Source organism: Macaca mulatta, chromosome 5 (assembly GCF_049350105.2).
Source record: "Macaca mulatta isolate MMU2019108-1 chromosome 5, T2T-MMU8v2.0, whole genome shotgun sequence".
NCBI lineage: Eukaryota > Metazoa > Chordata > Mammalia > Primates > Cercopithecidae > Macaca > Macaca mulatta.
In genome coordinates, this window is record NC_133410.1 from 26630704 (window position 1) to 26639059 (window position 8356).

Consider the following 8356-nt stretch of genomic DNA (forward strand, 5'->3'; position numbering starts at 1 on the left):
TCACGATTAAAAAAAAAAAAAACCCTCAGAAAAACAAGGCATAGAAGGAACCTACCTCAACACAGTAAAAACCATATATAACAGACTAATGGAAAGCCTTTCCCCTAAGATCTGGAACACGACAAGGAGGCCCATTATCATTACTGTATTAAACATATTATTGGAAGTTCTAGCTAGAGCAATCAGATAAGAGAAATAAATAAAAGACATCCAAACTTGAAAAGGAGAAATCAAGTTATCTTTGTTTGCAGATGATATGATCTTATATTTGGGAAAAATAGAAGACTCCCCTGAAAAGCTATTAGAACTAATTAACAAATTCAGCAAAGTTACAGGGTACAAAATCAACATACAAAAATAAGTAGCATTTCTACATCCCCACATTGAACAATCTGAAAAAGAAATAAAGAAGTAATCTTATTTACAATAACCACAAATAAAAGTAAATGCCTAGGAATTAAATTAACCAAAGAAGTGAAAGATCTCTATAATAAAAACTATAACACACTCATGGCTCCCTCCCCAAGATGGCTGCTGAAGACAAGCTACGGCTGCCGTGGCTCCCTAAGCTGTTCAAAATTGACAAACAGCTTCTGGATGAAGTAGAAGTAGCTACTGAACCTGTCAGTTCCTGGATAGTCCAGGAGAAGGTGTTCAAGGGCCTGGACCTCCTTGAGAAGGCTGCCAAAATGTTACCAAAGCTTGACTCATTCATCCAAAATGAAGATTTGTAAGAGATTGCTTCCACCGACCTGAATTGCCTGTTGGTGCCCTCACCATGAAGCAAGTCAACCCCAGCAAGCATCTAGATCATTTGCAGCGGGCTCCAAAACACTTTATAAACTACTTTACTCAGTGCCATTACTCTCATGTGGCAGAGTTTGAGCTGCCCCAAACTGAGAACAACTCAGCTGAAAATCACACTGCTGATTCCTCCATGGCTTATCCTAGCCTCATTTCTATGGCATCTCAAAGACAGGCTAAAATAGAGAGATACAAGCAGAAGAAGGAGTTGGAGCATAGGTTGTCTGCAATGAAATCTACTGCGGAAAGTGGTCAATCAGATGATGGACGTGTCAGTGAATATTATGTTCTTCACCTTCAGTATTGGTTTGGTATCAGCTTAGAAGAGATTGAGAGCATTGACCAGGAAATAAAGATCCTGAGAGAAAGAGACTCTCCAAGTGAGCCCTCAATTTCTAACACATCTCGCCTGGAGAGGCCTCCAGTGAAACCCTTCATTCTCACCAGGAACATGTCCAAGCCAAAGTATTTGGAGCTGGTTTTCAAGTCTGGCAACTGTGATGGTGACTGACTGTTATGAACAACATTGGAAATATGGAATGGAGTGTTACCAAATCAGGAAATAGCCACGGCAACATCAGAGGAATTCAGAAAAGCAGCTCAGCAACAGGAAGATCAAGAAGAAAAGGAAGAAGAGAGTGACAAAATAAACACTCTACAGAGCTTGGGAATGGGATGACTGGAAGGACATCCATCCTAGGGTCAATGGCAACCAACAGAACATGGGCTGATCTTCCCACAACGTGACAGGACTGCAGGGTGCACACTTCCCTGGCCAAGGAAAACCATGCAGTCTTCCCCTCCCCGGGCTCCCACTTCAGCTGTGTACAGTGAAGTCAAAGATGCTAAATCTTACTTTGCATTTAATAAAGTGTCAAGTGATTTAAAAATGATAGTAATAAATAAGTAAATAATAAAACACTCATGAAAGAAATTGAAGACATACAAAAAATGAAAAGATATTCCATGTTAATGGATTGGAAGAATCAATATTGTTAAAATGTCCATACCACCCAAAACAATCTACAGAATCAATGCAATCCTTATCAAAATACCAATGATATTCTTCACACAAATAGAAAAAAAATCCCAAAATTTAAATGAAACCACAAACAACTCAGAATAGACAAAGCTATTCTGAGACAAAAAACAAAACTGGAGGAATCACATTACCTAATTTCAAATTATACTACAGAACTATATTAACCCAAACAGCATGGTACTGGCATAAAAACAGACACAGAGACCAAAGGAACAGAATAGAGAACCCAGAAACGAAGCCACAAACCTACAGTGAACTCATTTTAAACAAAGGTGTCAAAAACATACATTGAGGAAAAGACAATTTCTTCAATAAATGGTTTTGTGAAAACTGTGCATCCATAAGCAGAAGAATGAAACTAGACCCCTATGTCTCACCATATACAAAAATCAAATGAAAATGAATTAAAGACTTATATCTAAGACTTCAGTGTGAAACTACTACAAGAAAACACTGAGAAAATTCTCCAGGACATTGGTCTGGAGCAAAGATTTATTGAATAATACCCTATAAGCACAGGCAACCAAAGCAAAAATGGACAAATGGAATCACATTAAGCTAAAAAGCTTCTGCATAGCAAAGAAAACAATCAACAAAGTGAAGAGACAACCCATAAAATGGGAGAAAATATTTGCAAACTACCCATCTGACAAGGGACTGAAAACCAGAATGTGTAAAGAGCTCAAACAATTTTATAGGAAAAATCTAATAATCCAATAAAAAATAGACAAAAGTTATGAATAGACATTTCTCAGAAGAAGACATACAAATGATAAACAAGTATATGAAAAGGTGCTCAATATCATTGATCATGAGAGAAATGCAAATTGAAACTACAGTGAGATATTATCTCACCCAGTTAAAATGGCTTATATCCAAAAGACAGGTAATAACAAATGTTGGAGTTGATATGAGGAAAATGGAACCCTCAAACACTGTTGGTGAAAATGTCAATTAGTACAACCACTACAGAGAACGCTTTGGAGCTTCCTCAAAAATCTAGAAATAGAGCTACCATAAGATCCAGCAATCACACTGCTAAGTATGTACCCAAAAGAAGGTAAATCAAAATATTCCAGAGATATCTACATTTCTATGTTTATTGAAGAACTATTTACAATAGTCACAATTTGGAAGCAATCTAAGTGTCCATCAATAGACAAATGGATAAAGAAAATGTGGTACATACACACAATGAAGTACTATACAGCCATGAAAAAGAATGAGATCCTGTCATTTGTGACAATGTGGATGGAACTGGATGTCATTGTGTTAAGTCATATAAGCCAGGCACAGAAAGACAAACTTGCACGTTCAAACTTATTTGTGAGAGCTAAAAATTAAAACAATTGAACTCATGGAGATAGAGGGTAGAAGGATGAATATCAGAGGCTAGAAAGGGTAGTGGAGTGTTGGGGGGAAAGTGGGGACAGTTAATGGGTTCAGTAAAATAGTTAGAAAGAATAAGACCTAATATTTGCTAGGACAGCAGAATGACTATAGTAAATAATAATTTAATCTTATGTTTTAAAATAACTGTAAGAGTATAATTGGATTGTTTGTAACACAAAGTATAAACACTTGAGGGGAAAGATATTCCATTTACCATGATGTAATTATGATGCGTTGCATGCCTGTATCAAAGTATCTCATAAATATACATACCTACTATGTACCCATAAAATATAAAAATTAAAAAATTAAAAATTACTCTGCTTTTAGCTTAATTGCAACTTATATTTCAAATCTCAGGTTTACAAATATTGTAGAATAAAGGAAGCTATTATTCATAGCTCTACCCAATTTATAACTAAATTTTTGCCATAGCTAAAGATAATATTTACAAATACACGTTCACTGAATGTAGAAGTCAGAAAATATCCTAGACTTATACATTGTTTATTATTGAATGACCTATATTTCTTATAGAAATCACCAGAATTAGATGACTGGGGATTTAAGGTTTCAAAATCATGTCAGCAAGCCAAGGGCAGTAGACTTTTTAATTATAATGTATTACTTCAATATCCTAAATGCCAACTCCAGAGACCCCTAACTTCCAGCTTGTTCATGATTTTGGCAGCATTAAGTAGTATAACAGCTTTCAAATATGATGTTAAGTCACAATGGTGGGTTGAGGAAGAAATGAGGAGGAATTACAGCTGGGTTCCCGGAAATTTTGCATAACATGATACTCTTCTTAGTATGTACGAATGAGTTATTTATGGGTTACATGAGATGCTTTAAAACAGGCTTGCAATGCATAACAATCACATTATGGTAAATGAGGTATCTGTCTCCACAAACATTCACTTCACTAGTGAAAAGCAGTGAATGTTAGTCATGCAGGTCAATATTCTCTCTGAGGTATGTCACAGTGAGGGAAAGCAAGTTTGAGAACTGCTTGTGTCATGGAAAGGTCCTTTCTCTCAATGGTCTTGTTTAATCAGCCATCTATTGCACATATTTTGGATGTGCTTATTATTTGCGTAGATTATACTATGGTCCAAATTCTGCATTAAATGAATTGTGAGATTTTTGAATACTTTGTAATCTCTGTGCTTGTTTCCTCTTTGTGTAATAACAAAGTTAACTCAGATGATAAGAATTATCAGGCTAGAAGGGCCTTCACTGTCTAAGCAACTCAATCGGCTGCTTCAGCACTTCGAGAGCCTCCTTTATTTTCCTATTCTTTCTCTTATATATAGTTAATTTTCCTGAAAAAAAGATAGGCTTATAATTTTTACTGAAAAATTAATTCCTGCTTTTTACTGTCCAACAGTATGTTTAGTCTTAGTGAGAGTGTGTTTAATGAGTTTAAAAAAATTCATCCTTGGATATCATCATAAGCAACAAGATTGGGAAAGCAGGAAAAGTACAATCACATTCCTCTATTGATGCCTACAAATGAGAGTGATACACTCAAAGCATTAAGGAACCAGAAGGGTAAGGCATTGCCCAATCAGGATAGAAACCTACCAATTCAAGAACCTACTGGCCAGAGTACTCTTTGGGTGCCTAATGACCAAATGCCAGCTCTAATTTCAAAAATTCAATGTTAATGCTTTTACACAAGCCAAGTATGTGGATGATTATGTTTACGGTGTAGCTTTTACTTAGTGCTAAACAATTACATCTTTTGCTCTGTTTATATGAAGCTGAAACTCCATGGCAATCAAGTTATCTTCATAAGGAGCCCTAATTACTTTCCATAGCAACATTTTGGCTTTGAGTATGACTTCACCAATAAATAGGTGCCTTTGCTTGAGGCAAGATGCTAAACAGAAAACCTGCCATGAACTTTGCGATCATCATCAATGGCAATTTAATGAGTTTTTGATAGAGCATAATATCTGATGAATTGTCTGCTCTCAGAATAGTCATTTCATAGATTAGACGGCAGGCTAAAGCTAGAGAAATGACTAAAGTTTTTAAGGACTTTGTGCTTACTCTACTAATTATTATTGAAAGTTTTAAAATTTTATTTTATTTTTTCACTTTTTAATTTAAGATTTATGCCCCTTTATGAGAGTTTCCATCAGATACGTATACCTCTTTTACGTTGTACAAAAATCAATATACAATTTGGAAATTGCCTTTTAATGTATTCATCAGGCTCTCATGCATGCCAAAAGCACATCATTAGTGCATATTGAAAGGAAAAGAAAATAATTTTGCCTCTGCATTGGTTCATGTTTTCTCAATTCACAATTATATTTAACCTCTTAAGAAACTAATTCAGGCATGCTGAAATAAAGCTCATCAACGTAGCCACAGCATAAAAAAAAAAAAATCCTAATGAAGCTTGGATCAGAAGGTATTTGAGGGTGAACGCTTAAAATGATTTAAGGTTTAAAGATAGGGAAACTGCAGTTGATACTACAATTTTCAAACATGCTAGATTTGACAGATATTTTACAATTTGAGCAGTTTGAGCAAATTACCAATTCAGAGACTTAAAGTATTGAATTCCTATTACGGGCAATGAAGTCAAACCGTGGGAGCAGGGTGTCTCTACTTTTTCAGGGTGCTATTTGTTGGGTCATCTAGACCTCTGGTTTCAAAAGACAGTCCTCAAGCCAGATACATAAGAATGGTCTGGTGTATTTATTAAAGATAGGAATTCCTGAACTCCACTCAAAATTGACAGGCGAGAAATAATTAGGTGGGTTCTAGATGTTAGTATTTTTTTATTTTTATTTTTTCTGATACAGAGTTTTGCTCTTGTTGCCCAGGCTGGAGTGCAATGGTGTCATCTCAGCTCACCACAACCTCCCGGTTCAAGCGATTCCCCCGTCAGCTTCCCGAGTAGCTGGGATTACAGGTGCCAGCCACCATGCCTGGCTAATTTTTGTGTTTTTAGTAGAGATGGGGGTTTCACCACGTTGGCCAGGGTGGTCTCGAACTCCTGACCTCAGGTGATCTGCCCACCTCTGCCTCCTAAAGTGATGTTAGTATTTTTAAAGAACTTCTCCACTTAATGCTGTCCTAGATGCAATGTACTATCATTCTCACAAAATTCCACATGATATATTTTGGCCTCATTTTGATATTTAATAAGAGGGAAAGAGAAAGGTAGAGGGTGACAAAATTGCTTTATCGTAATGAGTGCACAATGTACAGACACAAAGCTTCCTGCCAAATGAGCTTTTCTCAGAGCTCTGCACCATTTCTTCTGGCACCATTACTCTTCCTTGCCATCATTTGTTACCTTTTGGTGAACTCGTTCTGTGATTTGAGAGGACACAGGTGCCCCAAACCTGGAGAGCAGCCTTTGACAGGTTTCAGCTGTTTTGCTATTTGTAGTGAGCATTAGAATTTTCCAGACCCCTTAGCTACTCTTTGCTTGACAAATAACACAATAAAGAAGATTGATATCAAGGTCTTTTAGATAATTGAGCAGGAAGAAGCTTCAGGAGCTATATGTTAGCTCTACTATGTTTGTCAACAGTTGAGTTAAATGATCCACTAGTCATTTAAAACAAATGACTCTAAATTTATTTTAACACCAGTGCTGATAATAGTATTAAGCATTGGCTTAGCTTAGCACTCCAAATAGACTTTAAATCTTTCATAGTACATGATTGCTAATCACAGCAAGAACATTTGGAAAAGGGATAAAGAGTAAAGGATCCAAGTTATACTCACCTTAACACTAGTAGGTCCCTAACAAATAACTGTGAACGGAAAGAAAGAGAAAGGAAAATGGAAAGCAGGAATGAAGGAAAGGAGGAGACAAATTATAAACCTCTTTATATGCATCTGTGTTTCTAAAACAATAAATCTTGTGTGTTTACCTACAAGAATCTGCTAAACATGTTTAGTTCTAACAGTTAATATAACATTTAGGGATAAAATAGCAATACATAAAAAATAGGATTTTCAAAATAATTTCTTAAATGTATGCCATGAAATGTGATTTTGAACAAGCCATACATTTTTAAAATCCTGTCTATGCCACTTTTATATCTATTGTGTGACCTAATGCAACAGCGAAGATACAGCTGCTAATATTCCCTGTGCTGCTTTTCGTTACTAATATTCTCTCATGGGCCTTTGTGCTTTGCCATTTCTATTGTTCAAAGTAGAAAAGTAATATCTAGATAATAATATTTTACTTTGGTGGAGCGCTGTGGCTCACATCTGTAATCCCAGTCCTGTGGGAGGCCGAGGTGGACGGATAACGAGGTCAGCAGTTTGAGACCAGCCTGGCCAACATGGTGAAACCCTGTCTTTACAAAAATACAAAATTATCTGGGTGTGGTGGCATGTGCCTGTGATCCCAGCTACTCGGGAGGCTGAGGCGGAAGAATCGCTTGAACCCAGGAGGCAGAGGTTGCAGTGAGCCGAGATCGTGCCACTGTACTCCAGCCTGGGTGACAGAGTGAGATTCTGTCTCAAAAAAAAAAAAAAAAAAAAAAAAAAACTTTTGGAAGAAGGAAAAATTAAATTTGGAAGCAGATGTTAAGGGTTTGAGCCTCAGTGCTCTCAATTACTGGTTTTGAGATTTGGGTAACTCTCTTAAATGCCCCATACCTAAATCCACTCTTTGCTAACATGGGAGTAAAAATACATTTGTTATATTCTTTAGAAAGTGAGGAGACATTCCGAAGAGAGTACTCTGAAAGCTGTTCGCAGATTGTAAATCACTGTTCAATTGCACTTGTTATTCTAATCTTTCAACACAGCTTCTTGCCTTTGGTCGGGATTCTGGATGTTCTAACTTAGCATAGTGTCGACACACAGTTCAGCTCTAATGACAAGAAAATCCAATTCTTACAGAGAAAGAAAATGAATTGTATGCCGTTCGGTCACACATTTGGAACCTGTTATTTTCAATAATAACATGTTAGAGAAGCATTCATTATCGACTAGAAATAACTTATTTCGACAGTTAGCTGTAGTAGAGTTCACGCCGAGTGCTAAGATGCTGACATCAAACAGAAAGAGAGTAAATACAGTGAGCTCCATTCTAGCAGAAGGCATCCATCAACATGGTTTATTTGCAAG

At 36.5% G+C, this 8356-nt stretch overlaps 1 pseudogene; it reads left to right on the top strand.

The window, feature by feature from the left end:
• Window positions 1-514: 514 nt before the first annotated feature.
• LOC695326 (immunoglobulin-binding protein 1 pseudogene) lies at window positions 515-1535 on the top strand (annotated as a pseudogene).
• The last annotated feature ends 6821 nt before the right edge of the window (window positions 1536-8356 follow it).